Here is a 13,705-nt window from a genome sequence, read left to right as displayed (position 1 = left end):
CCAGCGGCCATGACAGAGCTCGGCTTAAAAGAAAAAACAAAACAGATGAATCTCTCTTAGCTTCAGCCTCGGAAGCATGCATGTGACTCTCTCAGCCTTTTTTAAGCCTGTGATTAATGAGCTACACCTTTCTACACAGCAGTTTTTCCCCTTTCTTTTTTAGACGTTTGCCCCAGCAGGCTGTTGTATTTGTGCTTGCGTGAAATGACATGAAGCGGTGTGAGTTTGGAGGGGCCTTGTCCTGGTTTTTCTGTTACTTTTCTTGTGGCTCTTTGGGCTGTAAGCTCTGGGATCAGACACTGATGGGGATACTGCACAGAATAATAATAATAATAATGTAAAACATTAACAAAACATTATAAAAATCTCCATGGGTTGCACATAATAATGTTCATTAAGTATGGTTTATGTATGTTAAAACAACATGATATATAGTTGAAGTCATACTTATTACATACTTATTAATTTTTCCAACACATTTCTAATCATAATAGTTTTAATAACTCATTTATAATAGCTGATTTCTTTTATCTTTGCCATGATGTCAGAAAATAATATTCTACTAGAAAGCTTTCAAGATGCTAATATTCAGCTTAAAGTGAAATTTAAATGCTTGACTGGGTTAATTAGGCAAGTTTGTGGTTGTAAGGCAAGTCATTGTATAACAGTGTTTGTTCAGTAGACCATTAAAAAAATATAAATAATAATAATATTGACCGTCATTTATTATTTCTTTGTTTATTATTAAAAACTGCTTTTATTCTAGCTGAAATAAAGCAAATTTAAAAAATAAACATATTATAGGAAATACTGCTTAAAAATACTTCATTAAATACTCCGTTAAGCATAATTTGTGAAATTGTTAAAAAAGCCAAAAAAAAAAAAAAAAAAAAAAAGATAGGGCTAATATATTTGACTTCAACTATATAAATGAAACACTTTTTTCAATTTGCATTCATTTGCATGCAGAATAAAACACTAAACAAAAAATGGTTATAGCTTAATTTAATTATGACATTCCCACTTATTTGAATTGTGTTATTAAATGATGTGTTAAATAGTTGTGCTACTGTAATTGCCTGCAACATGATTTCTTTCAAAACCTTGATTGACACTTTTAAAATGATTAAACTAAGATTAAACTCTAGCAAATCTTTATTCTTAACTTAGAACCCAAGATTACTTTTATTGTCGTCAGTACTCCCTTTTATTTCAGTACCATACAAATCATCCTGGAAACTCCACTAACCAGGTACAGTAGCATCACCAACATAATGCTTGTATGTTGTTCCAACACTACCCAATTAGATTGACCTTTTGTTTATTTATTTATTTATTTATTTATTTATTTGTACAATTATGAGTTAATTAAACATAAATCAAATCAACTTTTCAAAAAATGGCAACACTGTAAATAAATAAATAAATAAATAAATAAATGCTGTGTTTCAACAATTCCTTCATGTTGTCCGAACACAAATCAATTGAGTTCACAAAATTTGTTTATAGATTTTAGTGGATTGAACATAAAACAATTGAAACACAGGCTCATTGTGAAAACGTACAGTACCTCCATATATAGTCCTTAATGTGTAAATGAATAATTTCTGGAACAAAATCAGGAAATAAAAGTTACTGTGACCATCGTCCACCACACAATTTCAGTTTTCCCAGAGCATGACGTTACTAAGCAGCTAATACAAAAAAAAATGAATAAATAAATAAATACATTTTCTGAACGGTTTTAATTATTTTATTCAATATAACATTATAGATCAACAATGGGTTAAAAATACAAACAAACATGTAGCTACAAACATAAATTGTATGAAACATCAAAATCTAGTTTACTAACACCACTGACATTCAGTTCATTATTGTGTGCCAAGTGGAATTGACTCACTCAGTCCAGTCTTCATGAAGAACCCACAGTTACCTCTTCCGTCATGTTTTCTGGCTGACTTGAGATTGCTTTGCTTCTGTTTCCCGCTTTCCTGATCCATTCGCAGTTTTATCTTCTCTTGAGCAGGCTCATTATGAAATTTACTCGTGGTTTTAAAAAATAAGCCAGACTGCCTCTGGCATTTCGAAAATACAAATATTTGTTAGACAGGCCACTATGCCATCATTTATTTTTGCTGCTCACTAGACATGAAACAATAATCACCAACCAATAAGAGTGATTAAAAAATGTAAGAAAGCCGATTGGTCGAAAGTGACTACCTCTATGTGTGTGCATGCACATACAATCAACACAGCTTTGCTCGTAGTTTTTCACTCTGACTCATTCACATTCTGTCTTTCATATCGGTCGGTCAGTCAATAGACAGTGGCATCTGGTGGTTAGACAATAGACAGCAGGCACGAATTACACTCATAAGAGAAATTTGAGATCTGGTGGATTCACGTAAAAAAAAATATATAAATAAATAAATAAATAAATAAATAAAAACATACCATCTGGAATGTAATTCACACTCTCCAGAAATGTATAAAGGGGTAAGTATCTTTAAAGAGCGAATTTGCAACGTTTAAGTTATCCCCAATAGTAGTTTGAGCAAGCAAGAATATTTTTATTTTTATTTTTTGGGGGGACTGAAAAACCATGTTCACTTAAATATAAGTACTTGAACAAGAACGAGTGGCAATACAAGAACAAGAACAAGCGGCAAAAAGAAAAAAAACTAAATTGAGTGTGTGTGACGCTGGAGATGTTGGATGGGGTGATGAGGCCAGCTGAAAAATGTTCTCCTGGACGGGAGGTAGGAGGAGAACAAAAAACAAAACGAGAGCCAGGGGATATGAAATATTATCACTGCCGTTGATTGAGCTTATTTAGGTCTCCTAGCGTTTCAGCCACATCAGCTCTTCTCTGCGGGTGCATTTTGATGACTGGGAGTAAACTCCACCTGCTAAATAAAACCAAGTGCTCTGCCACACTTTTCATGTATGCCCTACACTCTCTGTGGCTTCATACAGGCTCTATCCAGCATCTGTGACCTCCACAGCTCGACTCATTTAACAATTTTAAAGGTTGCATACACATTTTCACTTGGTAGGATGGAAAAGGAAATAGAGTTGTAAGCAAAAGGCTTGTGGTTTTCATGCCGCCTGACCTGAATGAGAACTATATGCACAGGGACGTAGGACGATATATAAAGTAGCATTATAAACCTTATCAGTCAAGCTCAAGAATATTTATGGTTGAAATAAATTACATAGGCCTGTATTTTTTAAATAATTTGCTGAAAAGCAGAAAAAGCCTTGTTATGATTACTGCTGACTGATTGCACATTTATGTTTGATCTCAAGTTTCGTTGGTCTTGAATAGATAATGTGGTTTATCAAAAAATGAAAATTTCATCACTTACTTATCATGCTTCATGTATTTTCGAACCTGGGGTGAAATATCAAAGATATCAAGCAATATTATTATTTTATTTCATTTTATTAAATTGTATTTTATTTTATTTTAGCAAAAACTCATGACTATTATATATTCCAACAACAACAATATTACAAAGAAAGAAAGAAAGAAAGAATTTTTTATTTTATTTATTTATATAGCACGTTTCCAACTGCCACAAGGCTGCACAAAGTGCTTTACAGAGAGAAAATAAATACATGATATGAGCATAAAACAGTAAAAACAGCAATAGGCACATATTAGGAAGGAACATAGAAAGATTATCAATAAAAGAGCAAAATAAAAATAAATAAATAAATAAATAAATAATAATAATAATAATAATAATAATAAAATATTTTTTTCATAATTAAAAGATGCTACCATAGTTGACCCCCTCCCTATTCCCACCCCCCCCCCCCCCCCCCTCCCCTTTTGAAAGGAAAGGACTTATGCTTCAAAAGACCTAGAAAATAAATGTCTTTTTTGTTTTATTTTATTTTGATTCATTTTATTTTATTTTAGCAAAAACTCATAACTATTATATATTCCAACAATAACAATGTAATAAATAAATAAATAAATAAATAATGCAACTTTCCATTTTTCACGTGCACATCAGATTTTATTTTAATTAATTAATTAATTTAAATTATTTATTTTTTATATTTTTTTAGAAGAAACACTCTTGATACTTGATATTGAACTGTAATGCAACTTTCTCTTTTTCACATGAACATCAGATTTTATTTTAAAAATTTTATTATAGTTTTTTTGTTTTATAATTTATTTATATTTATTTATTTATTGGAGCAAAAACCCATGACCATTATATATTCCAAAAATAGCAATATAACAAATAAACAAATACATAAATAATGCAACTTTCCTTTTTTCAAATGGGCATCAGATTTTATTTTATTTATTTTATTATTTGGAGCAAAAACTCAGGACTATTATATAATCAAACAATAACAAACAAACAAACACACAGATAAACAAAATAAATAAATAACTGTAATGCAACATTTATTTTTTTCACCTGCACATTATATTTTATTTATTTTTTATTATTATATTTAATTTATTATATTAACTCATGACTATTATATATTTTTCTTGATGATTTACAGAAAACCACCAAATGCCCTTAATTGAAGTCCCTCCATAGATCTGTACATTTCTGTTGCATTGAATGACACCAGATTTTTATTTGCCCATAGCTTGGCATTTTATTTTCACATGGGATCTCTTGTCTTCAACCCCATACAGCAATATCCATGTTGTTTGCTTCCCGGTGACTTTTAGAATCTCTTCTCATGTTAGAAAAAAGTCATACAGATTTGTTCTGACATGACAGTGAGTACAAAAGGACAGAATTGTCTTTTTATAGAGTTTCTATACCCTAAAAAATATAAATAAATAGGAGTGCTTTTATATCATTTGCTATGCCCTTACATTGACACAATGGGGATTTCTGCCTACAGAAGACGAGGGAAATGAAATGAGGATAGCCATCCGAAACTGGCAATGAACTTTTTTGGTTCTGTTATATTTTATGCTCTTAATAACAATAATTTAAACGGAGCTCTAATAGGATTTTATTAACAGGAAAGGTAATTACACTTTACCACTAAGGGAAAAAAAAATGTCAATTTTGCTATCGCCGAATTAATTTGCACTGATCACACATTCACTTTGAAAGCATTTAGAAGGCCCTTTCACAAAGCAGCTGACAAATTGCAACATTAGACATGCCAGGCTGGTATTGCTAACCCATCACAATCTGCATTTAATCTTCAGTGTGGGAGCTTTTCTTAAGTACTCTTTCTTAACCTTCTCGAACACTAAAATATCATTAAGGCAATGTGTAAAATACCCTCAATAGAATTTAGTCTGCTCAATGTCGTTGAGAGAACAAAGACATAATCAGAAGATAAAACCTTTAAACTCTAGCCTTCAGTAACAAATCTGTTTTTCTTCACATTTCTTATTGTACTCCCTTCCTCCTCATGACCTCATTCAGCTTTATTCTCCATTCTGTAATATTCCTGCATTGATGCCCTTGCGCTAGTATTATGTGCTGATATAACATTATTTAGATACCTTAGTTGCAGTAAAAAGGAGAGAAAAGTCATAATTTACCCTGATTTGAGAGTATCTGTGCAAGCCATAAATTATGAATGCACTGTAACAAAACACGGTCACAGCCAGAATCGCATTTATCAAAGTAATTGAAGGCATGACACACAGTACGCAGCAATGTTACAGCATGGTTGCACTAGCATTTTTTAAAAGGACTACAGGCAGGACAGGAAAAAAATGGCCTCTTCTTGGAGAAGCAGGAAAAAAAAAAACATACAGTTGTTGGGTGCTGTGGTGAAACCTAATGATTAGGCTGCTGATCTGGTGTAAGCAGAAAAAAAAAACTTGCTGATTCTGACCTCTGTTTTGGTCCCAGGGCTTGAAATTTATGCCCACACAGACATCCCGATGGGAGAGAGAGTCTGCCGTGCTTGTGAGCTCAGAGGGCCAAGCTAACTCAACCAAAAGATCTTAGAGAGAGGATAACATCCCCGGAGAACAGCTGCCCTGAAGCAGGTGAGCCAAGGCAAGAGGCCAGAAAGTAGGGGCAAATTCAGAAAGCCCCGTGTGGATGAGTGTATGCAAACCCCTAGCGCTTTCATTCTTACACAAATAGAAAGAAACAAAAATAGAGTTCGAAATAAAAGGTAGAGCATAACCAAAACCATTGGCATCTCAAGTCCATCTTGTCCAAGCAAAGTGTGCTATATGACAAAGCTGTAAGATTAATTTAGAAAGAAGACAATTGTAAAAACAGTCTCTCATAGAAAACGTCAAATATTAAATCTTTAATTATAATTTGTTACATTACAAGTTTGGAAAGATGTCTTGTTTTTTTTAAATGCAACAGTTGCAAGTGAACAGATGCTTCATCAAACTTGCTGTAATTCCATTTAATGAAGCTGTATGTGGTTAACAAACATCTGGAATCAAATATCTCATTTCATTCATTCATTTTTCTTCAGCTTTGCCCTTTATTTATCAGGGATGAACAACCAACCATTCTGGCATATGTTTTATGCAGCGGATGCTCTGCAACCCAGAATTGGGAAACACACATACACTCTCACATTCACACACACATACACTACGGCCAATTTAGTTTATTCAATTCACCCAATGCATTATGTGTTTGGACTGTGGGGGAAACCAGAGCACCTGGAGCAAACCCACACGGACATGGGGAGGACATCCACATAGAAATGCCAATTGGCCCAGCCGGGACTCGATTCAGCGACCTTCTTGCTGGGAGGTCCCAGTGATAATCACTGAGCCATCATGCTGCAAAACTCAATGTATAATTAGGCTGCATTTACACCAGATCTTGATGGTCATTTCCAATTCTGTGCCTGTATCCAATTTTTTTGGATGACCTGCTTACATCAACTTTTAAAAGTGTCTTGTATCCGATTGTCTGTATTTACACTGCACAAGACTAAAGAAGCAATGGGCAGAAAAAAAAGAGCAGGCGCTGACTGACAGCTGATAATAAAAGAGCGCTTTTTTCTCCACACCTGTATTTAATTTTTTTTAATTTTCTTTTTTTTTTTTTTTAATGTTTTACTATTGTAAGTTCTCATTTGTCCATATTATTTTATTTGGGGCATTTTTAAACCAGTAGGGATTTTAATGTCATGTCCATAGCGTGATTTATGCACGTCTTGTATGCAAAAGTTTTATATTCATTTATATTGTTTACGTGGTGGATGATGTGGTCACGCTCTCTTGTTAACATCTTTAAATACTTGTGCTACATGACAGTATAAAAGATTTTTTTTTGTCTTAATACACTGTTAGACATTTCAAAGGGTTTTTACAGTAACTTACTGGCAACACTGTTGCCAGTAAGTTACTGTATTTTAGATTTACAGTATACAACTGTAAATCCGTTTACAGCATGTTACCGTAGTGTCTGAAAATGGTTAACTACTGTAAAAACCTAAGTTAACAGTTAGCTACTGCAACCTTTTAATTTTGTCCTAAATATTTTATAATATAATTTTATTAATATTATTTTAATACTATAGACCTAAAAAAGACACAATTACAAAATATTAACAAAATAAACACTCTTTATTTAAAACATTGGAGATGCTTAAAACAAGCTTAAAAATGTGTAAAAACATTACATTTTAATCATTCAAAATATTTTATTTTAAGAAAAAAAACATTGAAAATGACAAAGCACATTAACATACATGTACAAAACTAATTTAAGTGTCTGACCTGCATGTTGTTGAGAAAAAAAAAACAATTGTACTAAGTACTACTGACATTAAACCAGACACAATTACAAAATATTCCATTCTTTAAAACATTAATAATGCTTAAAGCATTTAAGGAAAATGTGTGAAAATTACATTAAGCAATAAAATCAACACATTAAAAATAAATAAATCACACAAAGCACTAGAACATACATGTACAATAAAAATTTAAACTTCTGAATTGCATATTGTTGGAAAAATAAATATTTGTAACTATAAGCCCACTCAGAAACAACCCAACTTTAAAATATTACTAATTCTGGTGTCAAATGCTCAACAAGGTCTGAATTCACATGTTCAAATGCAATTCATCTTTATTTCCATTGCACTTTTACAATGTACATCTTTATTTCTATTGCACTTTTACAATGTAGATCAATAATGTCAAAGCAGCTTAACATAGAAGTTCTTGTAAATTGAAGCTGCTTCAGTCCAGTTTTCAGAATTGAAGCAGTAAATGTCACTGCTGAAAGTCCAAACACTGAAGAGCAAATCCACCAATCCACCAATCGTAGCCAAGCGATCCAGTGGCGACAGTGGCATGGAAGAAACTTCACCAACTGACGAAAGTGTAGAATAAAATCCCTTGAGAGATACCAGGCTCAGTTGGGCACGACCAGTTCTCCTCTAGCCAAACTTGTGCAAGGCCGCAGTCTAGGCACCGGAGGCTTGAAAGTTCACCAGCGGGTGGTCAGGCTGGCCCATTGGATCAATGCGGAAACTCACGTGTGTCTTTCAGGAATCACTCCTCCATGACCACCACAGCATCTGGTCAGGATTTGGCCCAGTCCAGGATTATGAAGAACTCTGGATAAGGACAAACAGACTAACATAAGCATAGAAGAAGCTTGTTTAAAAAAAAATAAATCATATACTGGTTAATTATTTTGAAGCATGGCAGCTAGGTTGGGCTAGTTTTCAGCTGGTACTGAGCAACTGGCTCCTGCTCATAACCTGCTCACTACCATGTTTAAAAGATAACTAACCAGAATGTCCTGTTTATTTTTTTCCCTAACAAGGTTTTACAAAAACATTGTAGCATTTGTGATGGGTTGATTTACTGCAGGACAGATTAGACTATTTGTTTTATGTATTCCTAATAAACTAAAACTGACTGAATACTGATACAATTATTGAGAGTGTCTCACCTAATCCAAGTTCTCAGTTAGCTGGTGAAAGAAGGATAACTCACTGTTGTTCATGGTTGTCATTCTCTTCATTACTTCTCCTGCCTTCTTCTGGCTCACTCTGGTTGTTGCTGTGCATTTTGTTTCATCCTCTGGAATTATTTATACAAAAATTTTTATTATTTTATTTATTACAAAATATTTAGGCAACATGAAATGGGGAAAAAGACATTTAATACATAGACAAATGCATGTATCCCAATACTAATTATTGTATTTTGAAATGTCTGACCCATGACAGACCTCAATCTGCTCAAAAATATTATAAACAAAGATGAAAAAAAAAAACCCTACTAAATGGTTTAATAAAAAAGGGAAAAAGATTTTTTATTTAGCTAGCAACTAAACATGTGACACATTTTGTATTAAAAGTAACATTACTATATTGAGAAACAAATAGATGTACAGTACTTACTGTTGTATGAGGTCCAGTTTGCACAGGCAGGCTCCCAGTATTCTATATTGAGACCATAAAAAAGCCAAAAATACAGATAAGAATACCATGCTACAATCCACAACCTCCACACAACTTTTTTTATTTGTTTACCTTGGTTGCTTACTGGTCTTGCTTATTTTTTAAGCATAAGGCTGTGCTGATCAAGATGTTCCTCAGAAATGCTGTTTGTTTCTTCAGACAAAAACTGCTGCTGTGCCAGTGCCATATCTAAACAGAAAAAAATATAATGGTAACAATTATGTTAAACCAAATGTCAAGAGTTGTGATAAAAAAATAATTAGCAAACAATAAATAGCAAAAAGGTGGTTATTAGCATAATGCATAGAGGTAAAGTTGGTTTTATATTAGCAGATTCAGACTTCCCCCTTAATATATTAATTTCATAAAAGTATTATTTGCAAACTCTAAATAGCGAAATCATTTTAGCAGCTAACGACTATCAAAGTACAACATGCTCACGGTCAAATAAACAGTGTTAATGTTGATTTCAAGTCATACTGGCATGCTAATTCTGATCGAATATTCAAAGTAACATGGTAAACAGTATAGAGTCTTCTAAATGAACGAATGTGCGAATATAAAACCAACTTTACCTCTATGCATATTGTAACGTTATAGATTTACGTTAACGTTCTTATAGGTTACGTCGCGATGTTATTTTCTCAAGCTAACGTTATAAGTTACTCTAAACCAGAGAAAAATAAGTTCACAACATCAAATACATATAGTATAAATCAATATAAGTTAAACGTTGCACGTTAAAATGAGTTTGAGTCCAATTCAGTATAAACTTAGCTCAGTTTAGCTAACAGTTAACATTACCATTTTAAGATCGCTTCAGCCAATGTTGCCGAGCAAACAAATGCTAATAGAGGTGCTCAAATCAATGTCGAGTGTTGTCAGCACAGACAGACGCGCTTTTACCTGGATTATTTGATGGTCTTTCATTCATTATCTTCTGGGGGAAAACACTCTCTGCCGGACCGTTGTCTCGTGCTAAGTGTCCTCCAAAACTGTCTGCATACCTCTGGTTCCCTCCTAAACCAAAACCCGCTGCAACACCGGTTCCTATGTAAATAAATATAAAGATATGACGAGAACATAAACAGTCATATTTAAAGTAATAGCAGTGTTAATGTAATGAATTAAATAAAGGTAACATCTTAATAGATGATATATTTCTCAAATGGGCGAAATAACGCCAAGCCAGAGAAAATAATAATAGCCAACTTTATACTTTACTTTGTTCTATTCTCGTCCACAAAACATTCTGTAAAATGAAACAATGCCTCAGCTTACCAGAGTAAAGTTTGTTAAATCCAGTATGTTCTTCAGGCACACTAATAAATTGTCCTCCAGAATTGCTCCAGGGTCCTCAGGCAAAATGTGGTGCAGAGTAGTCGAATCGCCGCAAGGTGGCGTTGAAGCAGTTGTGGAAAATACAGTATAATACACGAATTTTTACAAATACAGTACATCGCTGTATATGTTGTTCGACGTCACACTAAATTCCCATAATGCAACGGTAAATACAGTTATTTACCGTAAAAGGAATTTGCAGTATTACACTGGGTGAAATACAGTAAATAACTGTGTAATTTACAGAAATGTCTAACAGTGTATATAAGGTTCAAGATTTAGGACTCTGAAGTCTGTTTCGAAATGAAAGTGTCAGAGTTTATGTCATTTGCCACAGCTTTTATTGACGCACGACTCACATTGACAGGTAAAAATCTGATCTACCTGCTTACACTGCAGACACGAGGAAGCGGATCAGATTCATATAAGATAAATTTCCACATATGAACACGGCCTTAATCTGATTTGAGTAAATCGGAATCCATGAATTTGTTTTTTTCCTGCTTACATATACATGGGCAATATCTGATCTTTTCCACCTAGGAGTAAATATTTGGAATTAAGTAAGTAAGTAAGTAAGTAATGTGTGTTTATATACCGCATTTATTGTATATGGCCATACAAAGTCCTTCACAATCATGAGAGGGGGTCTCTCCACACCACCACCAGTGTGCAGCATCCACTTGGATGATGCAACAGCAGCCACAGAACAACAACGCAAGAGCGCATTACCACACACCATCTATAGGTGGAGTAGAGATACAGTGATAGAGCCAATTCTGTGGATGGGGATGATTGGGTGGCCATGGACGAAACTTGACCAGAACACTGGGATTACACCCCTACTCTATAGGTGAAGTCCCATGGGATTTTTAAAGACCACAGAGAGTCAGGACCTTTACATTAATCAGGACCAGGACCAAACATTAATCTAATTGAGACAGTGAGTGAGTCAAAATACCTTGGCACCATCCTGGATGATAAACTGAACTTTAAGGCCAACACACATTTTATTTGTAAAAAGGAGAATCATCAATTGTTTTACTTGAGTAAGTTGAAAGGATTTAATGTGGAACTTTTGCAGTAATATCCAGGTATGGTAATTTGAGGATGACAAGAAAAACAAACTTTCAAAAATTGTTTGTCTATCTCATAAGGTTTTGGGCACAAATAGTAATGCTATTGGACATGTGTATGAGGTGAGAGTCATAAAGATAGCTATGTTAATTTTAGCAGATGATAATCACCCACTTCTTTTAAAGTTTGCCTCCTGCTATCAGACAGAAGGTATACTTATTCTAGACAGGCAAGGTCCAAAGATATTTGCATCCATTTGTTCAAACTGTACACTGTAAAAAATGCAGAGTTCCACACAATTCATTCATGTTGTCACAACACAAATCGATTTAGTTAACCTAACACTTTTAACAAATGTATGTGGATTGAACATAAAAAATAGGTTGTCCCAATGAAATCTCAAGAATTGTGTTGTTTCAGCTCATTTTAAATAAGCAGTTTGAACAAGTAAAAAAATAAATACATTTGAGTGTAGTGAAGTTACTTAACAAGCTTTAAGCTGCTATGTTTTTTTTCTTTTTCTTTCTTAACTACATTATTGTTTTTATTGTTTACTGTTACTTTTATGTTGTTGAGTGTCAGCTATTGCTGTAAATCTAATTGCCCTACGGGGACAATAAAGACATTCCAATTCTATTCCATGGTTTAACATCTTATCCGAAAAATGGCGCTTGCTGACTGTAAAGCATCCACTTCACTTTACTGGGGCATTAGGACTCAAACAGACCACAGGTTGAGCCTCCCTTGCTGGCCTCACTAACACCACTTTCAAGAGCAACCTATTTTTTCCCCGATGTGGTTTCCCATTCAGGTACTGACCAGGGTTAGTCCTGCTTAGCTTCAGTGAGAATCCAGTCTTGGGCTCCAGGGGCAAATGGTTGATTAGATACTAATCTATTGTATAGTGCTATAGTATATATAGAGTTTTATGGACTGTTTTAATGATACATTTATTGTGATGTTTGCATCATTTCGGAAGCTTAAAACCCACAGTCATTGTTACTGTGTGAAAAAAGTGGCTAGTGTTCAGAATATTTTCTTTTGTTTGTCTCAGAAGATAGAACATGAAGACGAGTAAATGAAACACTTTTCATTCTTGCTATTCCTTTAAGGACTTCTTTCTTCAGACACTTATCCAGAGCGATTTACAAACATTGCTTTAACTTCACAAATGTCTTCCCTTTGAGGAAAAAAAATGGCTTCAAATCTGACAAAAACTCAAATTACACAACTTGGTAAACTCTTTAAGCTGCTCTCTATGACAGTAAAACTCCCTGTGAGCATCTCTGGTGTCTGATGTACTTTAGAAGAAAAGAAAACGTGCAGCATTTTCTTTCTCTCTTCTTTTCCACTGCTTTAGGTGCAGGTGTAGAGTTTTTGCTCTTGGAAACCCAATCGTGATTGATTAATTTGTCTTCTTTTTTTCATTCTAAAGTGCCTGATATAACAAAGCATTCGCCAAGGGACTGAAGATGTAGGAATAGTAGTGTTGCTATTGCCTGGTGGGATTGCTGACTTCAAGTAGACAAAGTTTTCTTTTATTCTGAGTATTTATGACTCCATTAGGACTCAGCGAGAGATGCTCTATCTCGTTTTGGAGCACATTGATCTCTGACAGCTGCTGCTTCACTTTAATCTTGCTCTTCATTCACTTATCATCAGTTTCCACAAGAACAGGAAAAAAGGCAGCAAACTAGGCAAAAACACGGAATCAAAGTCAGCGACGGGGATGTTTGCAGAGTTAGAGGGGGGAAAAATAGGGTGAGAAAGATTAGATCCCATTACATAGGCTTTTTTTATGTGGCTTAGCAAGAAAAGCCTTATTTCTTGAACAAAATTCAGGGTTGCATCATGGAATACTGTGGTA

General features: G+C 34.1%; 2 long non-coding RNA genes across 3 annotated transcripts in view; one reads left to right on the top strand and one right to left on the bottom strand.

The window, feature by feature from the left end:
• The window catches only part of LOC137487534 (uncharacterized), a 298,360-nt gene extending 291,551 nt beyond the window's left edge, over positions 1-6,809 (top strand). Inside the window, exons 6-7 of the long non-coding RNA XR_015507807.1 lie at positions 5,868-6,007; positions 6,457-6,809. This is a non-coding gene — a long non-coding RNA (uncharacterized LOC137487534). The remainder of the gene's footprint in view (positions 1-5,867; positions 6,008-6,456) is intronic.
• Positions 6,810-7,545: 736 nt separating this feature from the next.
• LOC137487533 (uncharacterized) lies at positions 7,546-11,450 on the bottom strand. Of its 2 annotated transcripts, none has more exons than XR_015507805.1 (6): positions 10,702-11,450; positions 10,327-10,470; positions 9,493-9,609; positions 9,361-9,402; positions 8,907-9,037; positions 7,546-8,565 (listed from the first exon to the last, which is right to left on the bottom strand). It is a non-coding gene; the product is annotated as an uncharacterized LOC137487533 (long non-coding RNA). The 2 variants fall into 2 exon arrangements; XR_015507804.1 differs by having other exon boundaries at positions 8,951-9,037.
• Between the last annotated feature and the right edge of the window lie 2,255 nt (positions 11,451-13,705).

Source organism: Danio rerio, chromosome 14 (genome assembly GCF_052040795.2).
Source record: "Danio rerio strain M-AB ecotype USA chromosome 14, GRCz13ab, whole genome shotgun sequence".
In the NCBI taxonomy this organism is placed as follows: Eukaryota; Metazoa; Chordata; class Actinopteri; order Cypriniformes; family Danionidae; genus Danio; species Danio rerio.
The sequence above is the reverse complement of the archived record's forward strand: the minus strand, read 5'-3'. Positions and strand labels throughout refer to the sequence as shown.